At 38.3% G+C, this 13,339-nt stretch overlaps 1 protein-coding gene across 1 annotated transcript in view; it reads right to left on the reverse strand.

Moving 5' to 3' along the window:
- Positions 1 to 1,726, reverse strand: part of FHL5 (four and a half LIM domains 5) — a 174,395-nt gene extending 172,669 nt beyond the window's left edge. Inside the window, exon 1 of the mRNA XM_082475449.1 lies at positions 1,714 to 1,726. The gene's annotated coding sequence lies outside the window, so the exon portion shown is untranslated. The remainder of the gene's footprint in view (positions 1 to 1,713) is intronic.
- Positions 1,727 to 13,339: the final 11,613 nt, after the last annotated feature.

Raw genomic sequence — 13,339 nt, forward strand, 5'->3', positions numbered from 1 at the left:
AGATGTTAAAAAAAACCAAAAACATTTGATTTGACAACTCTAGAGCAAGCTGTAGCTGCGCCTAGGACTGAAAGCTGTGATTCATGTTGCTTTCTGTGGAGAGACTTACTGTTAGGGTCATAGACAACATCACATACAAGAAACATTTTCTATTGGTTGCCCTGCCATCGTGAAGTGCATTGAAAGTGGAGAAAACTAAGATATCAAGGCATAGGCGTCATGTTTATTTCTGCCTTCTGATGGTGAAGGATTTGCCACTGACACAGAAAAGAAATATCAGGAATTTACTACAGGTCAAGCTGACCCAAAGGAGAGTCTCAAGATGGATAGCAGACCATTTAACACCCCAGACAGCTGGATTCTCTAAGCTGGTTTCCCTGGTAACTGGAAGACTCCCTCCTCAGTGTAGTTGAATAACAAATTGTTGAACATTTGAATAAGTGGTCAGGGAACGTACTATGTGCTAATATTGGGGGTGCATATTTACCAGGAAGGCAAACTCTCTTCAGAGGCCTATAGGTAAGTGAAAGAAGATATTCTTCACAAAGATGCCACCTGATTTATCAGGAAAATCTTACCTTTGTTTAATTTTGAGATTTTTTTTTTGCCTTTACCAGTAGCCAGGAGGGGTGGAATTTAAATACCCTTACTCTTAGCTGACCAAACGCTTACAGGATTCAGAGGAATGCAGAGGAGTGCAAAGAGTAGTGCAAAAATGCACAAAAATGCACAAAAATGCAAAAATGCACTTCTGTCTTGAGGCCAACACTCCAGCCCACACAGAGCCCAGTAGAATTTAGGGGTGGCTTCTCTGTCCTATTTATCTCTTGCATCCAACTTTTCAGGTTCAAGTCTTGAGCTGCCTTGTGAGGCTTCCCCTCTCACAGTTGCTAGGAAATTTAAAACCTCTGCTTCTTCTGATCTCTGCTTTCTCTTCACACCTCCCAACTACCACCGGCCCAGTTTTCTTCTCAGCCTCAGGGGAATTGTTCCTCATTCCCATCTGCTTCTACTTTCGATAGCGTTGGGATTGTGTGGAGGTGGCTGCATTTTGGATTCCGTGGAGGGGAAGTTGCAAAGCAATGAGACTTAGTACTCAGACATATTACAGTGCATATGTCCTGTGCACTATTGTGTTAAGAGCACCCTGGTTTCTATCTCTAGTTTTAGATGCAGTACCAAATGTCGACTTTTCTCCTTGCTGAGATGTGTAACAAGAAGCAGGAAGGGAGTTGGCATTTTCTAGGAATCAGGAATGGAAGGTGGAAGGAGTGGGAGGAGGATGAGGAAAAAACTTCATTCTGCTTTACTTCTTACATGCTTTTTGCGTTCTTCAGACTTGCCAGTTTCTCTTTTTTCTTTCCCGGATTCCTATTTGGATTCAGTGTGTTGGCTTGTTTTCCCCTCTGGTGAATTGGGAAGTCTGCATTCTATTTTTATTGTACTAGTGGTTATTTTTGACTTTTTATACCACAGTGGAAGGTCTTTCTCTCTATTGATCAATGTCAAAAATGAGAGAATGTTCACCGCAAAGCTGAAATGCAAACGTAAGCAGTTTCATTCCAGCATTGTTGTTCTTTTTTTTTTTTTAAAGGAATTCCTTTATTTTTATTTTGTATTTATTTATTTATTTATTTATTTATTTATTTTTGGCTGTGTTGGGTCTTTGTTTCTGAGCAAGGGCTTTCTCTAGTTGTGGCAAGCAGGGGCCACTCTTCATCGCAGTGCGCGGGCCTCTCACTATCGTGGCCTCTCTTGTTGCGGAGCACAAGCTCCAGACGCGCAGGCTCAGTAGTTGTGGTTCACGGGCCTAGTTGCTCCGCGGCATGTGGGATCTTCCCAGACCAGGGCTCGAACCCGTGTCCCCTGCATTGGCAGGCAGATTCTCAACCACTGCGCCACCAGGGAAGCCCCAGCATTGTTGTTCTTAATGGTTAAGCTCTTCAACCTACACAATGATGTTTCAATCATCTTCTCCTTTAGCCTTTATTTTTAGCATCATTTCCTAGCCTTTTAAACAAAAATTATTAAGAACAAGATTTCTTGAACTGGGATTACATACTTCTGGAGTATTCTTTGCCTACGTATATCTTAGCCAGTAAAGGATGGTTCGTTTTACTGGAATGCTGTTTATCTGAAGACTTGGGAAAATATTGTTAACTCTTTGTTGTCATATATATTTATAAGGGAATCAGCAGAATTCCAGTTCTGTGTGTATCTTCTGTGTGCAGTGTGTATGTGTGAGAGAGAGAAAGAGAAAGAGAGAGATAGATAACCTAGAAAAAAGAAAATATGCAGAGTATAAGGAAAATTTTGTACTTTACGTACTCCAAGAAATAAGTGGTATTATGTTACTATGTGGATGAATCAAGGTGGGGTCTGCCATGGTGTTAAAAACATATGCTCATGTCATTCACCCCCATGGTTTTTGCAAGTCTGTCAGACAGAGGAGCAGAGGTGTGTGATAGTTTACTAAGTCTGTGGGAGTCCCTAGAGCTGTTTTTTTTTTTTTAATAAAATTTACCACTTTATAGAACATTGCTTCTTTTTCTGACTTTAATTAATTACCAACTAACCAAAACTCAGCTCTATCGGTCGAATCAATTCAAATTTGTGCTGAAATTGTGCTTTATTCAATGTTCATTTATAAACATATGATTTTGCTTCATGCCATTTCCAACCAAAGTGAGGTCCCTTTTCACAAATATCCTCAATTGTTACCTTTTATTATTTTGCATGTCCTCCTTTGTCTTACTTAAGTGTCCTCATTCACCTTTTAAAAATTAAAAAAATTAAAAAAAAAAACTGTTTGGAACCTGGATCTGTGATGCACAATCATGAACAGAAAGTACAAAGCATGATAAGGAAATTGAGAACAATGTTAAATCATCATAGACTGTGGTAGATGAAGACATTATCCCTAAGTTTCCCACAATGAACTTGACAACAAAGATGATAGCTCTCCTCAACCACAACCACTAAATTGATACCAAGCAGAGGTATCAATTGGAAGAAGCTTTCGATGTATTTTGAAGCCAATTTGAAAATATAGGCTTTAGTTACTGTAGAGATGCAAATGAACCTAAAATTTGGTGTCTTTTATGTAAGAAAACAATGAGTAATAACTTCATGAAATAATCTTTCCATTCCATTTACAAAAAAACTGCATTTTCTCTCTTTGTGCATATAAGGTTTTTCTTTTTTCCTTTTTTCCAAACTCTAAGTTCAGAATTTCATCAGAATACATCTAAATATATATTTTTCTCATTAATTATTCCTAGGACTCTGAACATTTTAATCTTTGATTTGCAGATTCAGGGTTTGTTTGTTTGTTTGTTTTTTCAGTGAATAAGAGCTTTTCTTGATTAGCTTTTAGCTTTTTAACTGTTCTTTTTCTTCTGTTCATCTTATCTTGGAATTCCTGTCATGTATAGGTTGAATATTTTATATTTGTCTTTTAGGAATTGTCACTTGCATCTCGTAAACTTTTCTTCCTCTTTAGGTGATTTTCCTAACTTTGTATCTCCTACTTAACATGTTCAGGTCTTCTTAGACAACACTTTCTGCTATTTTGGGGCTTCCAAACAATTTTTTTCTTTATCTTTTAGCAATAAGCTATTTGATAGAGTTCTGCATCCAGAAATTGTGATCTAGCTTCTTTGGACAACTGAAGAACAACTAAACAGATTTGTAAAACAAACAAAAGAGTTGTAAAATTATGAACCAAAAAATCTGGTCGAGGGCATTGCAGGACTACCTTGGTAAAGAGTACTTGCAAGACTGAGACAAGAAGAGAAGGGAAGAACAGGAAGGTGTGTGTCAGACATTTGGTCTTTCCTTTTCCCCTCAATGCACTTGCCAATTTGAAAGCAGTAACTGAGAGGCTGGGAGGCTATGCAGAGCTTTTCTAACAGTCTCACAGCATTGGCAGGACAAACACTGAAACTGGGGCAACAGGAAGTATACCAGTAAACCAACTAGTAAATAAACTAGCTCTTGCCAGGCCTGACCCCAGCTTCAAATAATTTCCATTCACGATTGGATTAAGGAGATAGGTTTTTTAGACTTATTCCTGGCAGAAGCAGAGCAAATACATTTGGATGAAGAAATAAGTTATATATTCAAATGATCCCTAGATATTTCTATGTATAATTTTCAAGACTCAATAAGAAATAATGAAACATAAAAGTAAAATAACTGATTAAAAATGAAGAAAAAAACTGAACATATCCAAAAGAGATACAGATATTAAAGATAGCAGAAACACAATCTTTAAAATTACTGTGATAACATATTTGACATTCAATTACAAGTTGACATTTTTAACTAAAGAAGTAGAGATTATAAAAAGAATTGAATGGAACTTTAAAACTAACAACTAAAATAAAAAAAAATTAGTAACTTTTAATTAAATGTATTTAAAATAATAAACAAACAAATTAATAAAATTAAGTATTTAATGTCTGGCTATGCAGAGCTTGTCTAGCAGTCTCACAGCACTGGCAGGACAAACACTGGCAGGACAAACACTGGAATTGAGGCAACAGGAAGTATACCAGTAAACTAACTAGGCTTTCAGTTGAAAATTTTACCCTTAGGAGTAAGGGTAAAAATAACATAAACTAGTTAAACACAGGAGACTGAATGCAGTTGTGAAAAAAATATATAGTGAACTGGAAGATAGGTCAGAAAAAATATCCAAACTGAAGTAACTGACACAAAAGGATGGAAAAGAACATATGATGAATATGACATGCAGTTAAAATGTCTGCAACTGGAGTCCTTGGAGGAGAGGATAGAGAGGATGGCACAGAAGAAATCTTGGAGGAGATATGGCTAAAAATTTTCCAAAATTAATAGAAGATATCAAACCACAGATACTAATGTATACAACCATCAAACAGGATCAGTACAAAGAAAATCCCACATAGTAAAACAATTGAAAACAAAGATAAAATCTTAGGAGAAACCAGAGAAAAAGTTGTGTCACTTTAAAGAACGACAATGAACTGACAATGGACTTTGCAGAAGACAAGGGAATAATATCTTTAAAGTGCAAGAAAATAATTACCAACACAGAATACTGTACTCAGTGGAAATATCCTTCAGAAGGGAAGACAAAAACATTTTAATAGAAACACAAACAGAAAATTAATCAGTAATAAACCTACAGTAGATGAAATTATGAAGGGAAATTATCAGGCAAAAGGAAAATAATGACAGATGGAATGTTGGAGGTAAAGAAGGATGAAGTATATCAGAAAGGATAAACATCAGGTAAATGTAAATGAATACTGTCTTTTAAACAATAATAATAATGGCTTATGAGGCTGTAAATATATTTAGAAATACACCAACACAATAACATAAAAAATATTCATTATTGGGGAAATGGTTAAAAAACAGGGTAAAATACATAACTAAGTCTTTGGTAAATCAAGTAGTCAAGCTGTGATCACAGATAACAGTTCACTAGTACAATAAAAATAAAAGAATATATAAACCACACCTATTAGGAGAAACAAATAAATTAGAAATAGTTAATCCAAAAGAAGATAAAAGAGAAAAACAAATACAGAACAAAACAGAATAGGGATAGTAAGATGATAGCTATGAACTACTACATACCAGTAATGGTATTAGATTCAAATGTGACAAATACTTTAATAAAAACAAAGACTGTCAAACTGGATGAAGAAATAAATCTGCTGTATTCTGCTTATAAGGGACATTTAAAAAATACAAACATACAGAATGGCCAAAAATGAAACTATGGAAGAAAATAGACAGTACAAATTTTAAAGAAAAGGAATCTGTTATAATTACACCAGTATCTTCTGTAAGTAGTATAAAGCTTGATCTTATTCTCTTATTCAGCAGCAGCTCCACTCATTGCCAGCCTGCCGACGGGTGACTCAACGTATCATTTTAGGTTCTGCTTCCAAGGACCACTCCCCATCCATCTGTCTTAGGTTGAGTCCCTAAGAGGGTTTTGGGACATGCTCTTGGGCACAGCACCAGTTAGGGAATGAAAGAGCAGGATCATGCAAAGAGTAAAGTTGAACTCAGATGGCATTACAGCAGAGGCTTCATGAGAATTCCATGAGAATCTCTGAAACTGGGATGGTATCTCAAATTGAGGCAGTACCCTGGGGCTTTGTAACTGCACATCTACCAGGATAAGATCCAAGCTCTCTCTGAGAAGGTAGTGTGTTACGGGGCTACACAGCTCTCTTCTTTGGAGGAAAATTTTGCAGGCAGGACTCAGCTGTGAGTCATTAGCAGCCAACATTCCCAGCAGCTGGGGGAAGGAGTGTCTGTGTCCTGCAGGGGAATACGGGCAGCCCACCATAACATCCAATTTAGGAGACTTTTGCTCCTATTCTTCCAGCCAGTCTCCTGAGGGCAGTATAACAAGGGTCTTCAGAGAGCAAGCTTTAGAGACTCCTGTGATTGGAAGGTGGGCCCACCACTCACTATTTGGGTGACCCAAGGCCAAGTTGGTTTCTTGGCTGAGGTACCCGAGTTCCTCATCTGTATGTAATTATAATAATATTTCTCTCATGGGACTGATATAAGGCATATATGAGGTAGTAAAATCAATGCTAGACAAATGAAAAGGAGTCATCCAACATGAAGTATGTATCTTTTAACAGGTCAGGTGGCTTTGGCTTTGTCACTCTGGAAGGAAACTCAGACATGCTATCTCTCTGTTTACTTTGGCTATAGGTTCTGGGAGGAATTCCTGCTGTTTTGATTATTGTTATTGCAGATTTGCAGTGAGTGCAACACCTGCAGGACCCTTAGCACATCAGCTCCCTGTCAGCTGGGTCTGTCTGCTCCAATGCATGTTCTCAGTCTTCTAAGTCAGGGGTTGTTACGGGTGGTCTCTAGGGTCTATTTCATTGAATTCCTAGTACACTCACCTTTCTAAGCATTCTTTTCTCTTTCTATCAGAAATTCCAATAAATAATGATAAATGGAGAGCATCCCCCCGCTTTATACATTATGGATTATTCCACAGGAATCTGGGAAAGGAGATCTAATTTCTGTTGTGGCACTAACAATTTACCTCTGGGTGTCTTGGAAAATGACTATGGAACACACATGACCAAGAGGGTACAAAGAAGAAAAGACACAGCTGCCTCTGACCTCCAGGAACTTAAAAATAGCTGCCTCCTGAAAAAATCCTTTACACAGTTCTGCCTGTAGAAAGCAGGTTATTAATATTTGACAAATATAAATTGACTTGCATGTATATGTCGGGAACTAGGCTAGGAGATATATTTAACAACACATATTCTACATTCTATCCTCTTCACCATTTAGATCCACTCTTGCTCCAATTAAGTTTTGCTCTGTCCTGCCAGAGTTTCTTCAGGGTGGTGGACACTCAAAATTTCTATCAAAAATGATTTACAATGGAAGGGTTTGTAGGACAAGCTATACTCTCTGGTGCTGCAGCTGATGCTGAGGTCACAACTGATATTCGTCATCCATTTCTATATATTCCTCACTCTCAGCCAGCATTTCTGTTGATCTGCTTGGTTGTTCCAGAGCTTTACTCCTGAGAGATGAGACCCTAGATTCTGCACCCTTGTTAGGCAATGGTTGCTACAGTTACCCCTTAAGAGTAGTCATACATGTGGAAGTACTCAGAGATAAACCAGTGAATTTGTCACGTCCCAGGTGCTCTGCCCATTACATAACAGCAACTGTATCTCCTCAAGATAATCAAGCTCAATTATTCCTGCTACAGTACGTATATGTATAGCAATTCTTTTTTTCTTTTTCTTTCTCTTTTTTTGTTTGCCTTCTGGTCTTCTGGTATGAGGAACTCAGAAACTGTCAGGTGTAAAACATAAATTTAGATTTAATGGACACCCTGCTGTGTTCCTGATGGAAGCATCTCCTCCTCCACTCCCAGGGACAAGAAACTCTAGACCAGAAAAGCCAAAAGTTGTGGGAACAGGAAGCATAAATTCTCCAAGTGGGTTACTGAGAGTGACATTTAGATAAGCCACTCCTATTTCTACTCTTTGGTTCCCAGACCCCACTATCAGGGACATAACACTATAAAATAGCCATTGGTTTAATGTATACACTGTATTTTGTAGGACAACACTGCACACATAAGCTGGGATCTCAGTTGTGCAATTAAGGGGCCATTACAACGTGAACCCAGGAGGGCAACTTTTGAGTGATGAGATTTTGGAAGGACCAGGGGAGTCTGTCTGTGAGCATCATTGCACCACTTCTCCTGTGGGTCCCTTGGCCTGTGGTGATGTTATCAGGGGTCCCATGATAATAAATCATACACTCTGTAAGCTCTTACAGAGCGGTGCTAGTCAAGGGCCTGCACGCAAGAACAAACCTATACACAGAATAGGTACCAGTTCTATTAAAGAATGAATTGCTGCCCTTCTGGAGTAGAAAGGATCTGAAATAACCAATTTTCTATCAAAGTGGCTGGTTGGTCTCCTAGAGAGGTGCTATCACATTGAGAATTTAGTGTCAGTCTCCACGGTGGACCAGCTACACTTTCAGCCACGGCAGTAGCTAAATCAGCCAGGTGAGAGGGAGCCTGCACTTTGAGACCCGTGTGCAAGCTCTGGTACAAACTGAAACATGGTTTGACTGACCTTTCTATGTTGAGTAGTGCGACAGGAACTTCGTTTCCACAGCACAAGCTCAGATTGAATTCTTCTGGCTATCCCCTCATAATTGAATATTAATCCTAGCACTCCACTCAAATTCATACTCCTGGCATTTATTTGAAATGGATACATTTCAACTTTGGATATATTGCTTGCTCTATGTTTTGCATTTTTAGGTGCCCTATTTTCAGTCTGTACTTGTCTCGTGTATTGTTCATTGTAAAAATCTGAGAGGGCAAACATTTTTTCTTGGTAATTCTCTTTGAATTATACTTACTAAATATAACAGTGATGGCAATAGCTATTATTATTGAACAGTGGCAGGCAATATTCTTGAAATATGTTTCACAAGAGCAGGGATTTTTGCTGTGTTTATAATATAGTCCCAAAACCTAGAAAAGTGCCTAGCATATAGTCATGTCAAGAAAACTTTAGGGTTTCCCTGGTGGCGCAGTGGTTGAGAATCTGCCTGCCAATGCAGGGGACACGGGTTTGAGCCCTAGTCTGGGAAGATCCCACAAGCCGCGGAGCAACTGGGCCCATGAGCCACAGCTACTGAGCCTGCGCGTCTGGAGCCTGTGCTCCGCAATAAGAGAGGCCACGATAGTGAGAGGCCCGCGCACCACAATGAAGAGTGGCCCACGCTCGCCGCAACTAGAGAAAGCCCTCGCACAGAAATGAAGACCCAACACAGCCAAAAAATAAATAAATAAATGTAGTCATTAAAAAAAAAAAAAAATCTAGAAAAACAAAATAATATAAAAAAGAAAACTTAGAGTCTGTCATACAGAGTGAAGTAAGTCAGAAAGAGAAAAACAAATACAGTATGCTAACACATATATATGGAATCTAAGGAAAAAAAAAAAAAAAAAGGCCATGAAGAACCTAGTGGCAAGATGGGAATAAAGGCACAGACCTACTAGAGAATGGACTTGAGGATATGGGGATGGGGAGGGGTGAGATGTGACAGGGTGAGAGAGTGTCATGGACATATATACACTACCAAATGTAAAATAGATAGCTAGTGGGAAGCAGCCGCATAGCACAGGGAGATCAGCTCGGTGCTTTGTGACCACCTAGAGGGGTGGCATGGGGAGGGTGGGAGGGAGGGAGACGCAAGAGGGAAGAGATATGGGAACATATGTATATGTATAACTGATTCACTTTGTTATAAAGCAGAAACTAACACACCATTGTAAAGCAATTATACTTCAATACAGATGTTTAAAAAAAAAAAGAAAACTTTATTGACTAAACAGACTCCTTCAGGGTGTTATTATCCTTACTTACTGTTGCAAAAGTTAAAGCTCAAAGTGGTTACGTGACTTTCTGAAAGTAACACAGCCAGTGAGTGGCAGAGAGAAATTTGAATTTAATTCCATCTTTCAGAGGTGTCACTTTTTCCACCACTCAATAGGGATGACAGGGTGACCCTGACTGTCAGACAAGTCATTTGTGTTTCCCAAAATATGGAAAACTCAATGGGGGCAAGAAACTTAATCAGATTTTGTAGCCCCAGGGGTTAGCAAATAGCTTGATATGAAATAGGCCTTCCATAAATATTTGTTAAATAAATGGCTATGATTTACTCAAATAACTAAGGTGATTTGCTGCCATGCAAAGATGTAGCCTCAGACACAAAGAATGGGAGCTCATCTACCAACCAATCTTGGAAATGAGAAGGTATGGGGGAGAGGAAAAGACAGGTTCACGATCTTCTCTCAATGTTATAAAACCACAAAGAGATTTCCTGAAAGCTTTAACACAAATATAACCTGTAATCCTTGGTTAGAAAATTATCACTGATCAGTTATTCTGGATTGATTTTTCTTTTTATGGTACTCAAATGATCCCGATGACTGTGGAGTTTTATCCCATATAAATTAACTCACATGGAATCAGATTCACTATAGAACTTAGAAATGGGAAAAGAAAATTTCTCCTTGGACTTGGATTAAGTTACTAGACATTTCTAAACTAGAAAATTCAGAGCAGAGAATCTTCTGGGCTTGTATTTTTTTTTTCCTGTAGACCCTAAACAATTTGAGATTTCTTATTGTAAGGTGGGAATTAGCATTTAGTTTCCAAGAGGCATTATTGAAAAACTTTTTTCATGTTCACAGAATTTAGAGGCATATGTTTGTTTTGAAGTATGAAAATAACTTGTACAAATGTAACAAAAAATGCAGAAAAAAAGAAATATTAACAAACCAGGGTATTTGTGGGATCAAGAAAAGTAAGGGATAGTAGTTCTATCACAAAGGTGAAAAGAAATTGCAAAATAATCATTTAATTTCATGTTTTGATTCAATAATTCAGTATAAACTTATGTTTTCCCTAGTGAAAATACAGCCAAAAATATTTTCTTTATCAATCAACAAGATTCTCAATATAATTCCAAATATAAGAAGGACTAAAACAATGAAGAAAAGCTTTTACTAGTAACAGTCAAACTGGTCTGACAGACAGCTTTGGAACACTGCCCTGCTGCTATGACAACTGGCATTTAAAAACAACTTCCTCAAATACCAGAAAAGAGGCAAGTAGAAATTTTACCTTATTTCTTTTACCTTGGAATTTTGACTGTGAAAAATAAGATGAAAAGGGAAAAATATCACCAGGAAACTTAGTTTTAGCAATTTGAAATTTCTAAGTTTAGAAATTTTACTTTCTAAGAAGGAAAGAAGAAAATTGTTTCATTGACATTCGATTCTCTGATTTTATACTTGAGTATAGGTCATCTAAATACCTATTTTTAATATTCTTTTAATATTCTATCAGATCTGGACAGTTACTGTGTGTGTGGCAGGGGTGGAGGGAAACAGAGAGAGAGAGAGAGACAGAAAGAAGGGTGGGGGTATTGCTGGTTAAATCTATCATATGTCAAGTCTGCTAGAATAGACATTTGATAGATTTAGCCTGAGGAATGTCACTGACTATTATCATCTTCTTTTCAACAGTAAGGGCCAAAATATGAGTGCATAACATTAGATTGTACCCCAGTGGAAACTGAGAGATGCTTCTGAAGCAGAGTAGGGAAGTTTGCATCATTCTGTTATAATTAATGCTTTTCCTGGTCTTTGGATAAAGAAGCGTTTATTGCCTTTTGCTCTAAGCTGGCATCCTCTATGATGAATTTACTTTGAACTGTAAAAGAAGGAGATTTTTCAAAGTATACACTATAAAGAGATGAAAGTTTCTAAGAGGGTGACCAGTATGATAGAAATATTTCCATTCATCATGTAGGTTTACATTTTACCCAGTGGGATTAGGAAAGAGAAAAGCACTCTTTCTGCACAAGGATCAGTGAAATAAATCTCAGTAATAAATACAAAGTTGAATTTTATAATTCCAAATTAATGAATACTGATAATAATAAAAAGTAGCTCAAAATCAAATTGATCAAACATTTAAAGTAATTTAAAACCGTAAGTAACATCAATACCGTCATATGAATATTGCCAGAACAACGTAAGAAGCCCTAGAGGGGCAGATGACAGGCAGACCAAGAAATTCATGAGGTATTTGTAAGAGACAACATCCCAGTAGGAACCATGCCCAAGTTCCCACATTATGGCGTTCCTCAATCTGATGGTTTCATCTAGTCAGTTCTGGTATTTCTACGCCTTAGCACCTGAAGTTATCCTTTTAACTTGGAACATTTAGAGAGGCACAGAGTCTACAATATGGCATGAAGCATATAGAGTTGACCAAAAATGAAATGAAACTTAAAATACATCATGGTCAGTATTAGCCTGAAAACCCATCTCCTACTGATGTACCCATCATGGCGGGAGGCATAAAAATTCTGAAATCATGGAAATGAAGGGAAGAGAGAGAAGCCAGGTAGCAAATTTGAGACCTAGGGTATGCATGTGTGGAAAGGAGCCAGGACCGCATGCCGGGATTGAATGTTTAGTGGAGAGCTGAGCCAGGGCAGCGCTTTCGCCAAAACAGAACCCTGGAAAGCAGGTGACATAGGAGGTAGAGATGCTGGGTCATCTAAGTTAATTAGGTAAAATGCATCTCTCCCTGGCCTGCGGCTGTTTATAATAGGCTGGCTGGATGCCTGGCACAGGAAGGTGACGACTAGTACCTGAACACTAGAATACTGCTGAGACCATAAATCAGGCTGAGTCCAGAAGTGCCTCTGAGGCAGCTCTTTCTGCCTGAATCTTCTGGTTTACCTCATTCTCTGCTGGTGCCTCTGCTTCTGAGATCCATATGCCATGTTCACCTGGCTGTTTCTTGACATCTGCATGAACTATTTTTTTTAGTAGGGAATTTGAGGTTGGCTTTAGAATAGGCAAGTTTCAAAGAGAGTTGAAATTAAGTGGAGCTCAAGAGGAAACACCCAGAATATGAGGTCCTGTTAGTAAGTGTCTCGTGGGAATAATAGCATTCTGGTTGAGTAAGGGTGTTTTTTTTTTTCTTTTTCTTTTTGAGGCCCCAGGCAGCAAAGGCCTTCTCATTCCACACCAACTTAGTTACATACCCTGGCCCACTACCCACAAAAAGTCCTCAAGCCAGGTTCTTCTGGACCCATAGCTGGGCCATAGAGAAGATCAGTAGACATCCAAGATGTCTGTGAGGAAGTCTCCAGGGATGACTTTCTCCCACTCCTGAAAGCTGGCTGGAGTGAGCAGCAAGGAAAAGTCCCTGTTGCTTAGTTTTCCTCAAGA

This window comes from Balaenoptera physalus, assembly GCF_965194825.1.
Source record: "Balaenoptera physalus genome assembly, chromosome: 9".
Taxonomy (NCBI): Eukaryota; Metazoa; Chordata; class Mammalia; order Artiodactyla; family Balaenopteridae; genus Balaenoptera; species Balaenoptera physalus.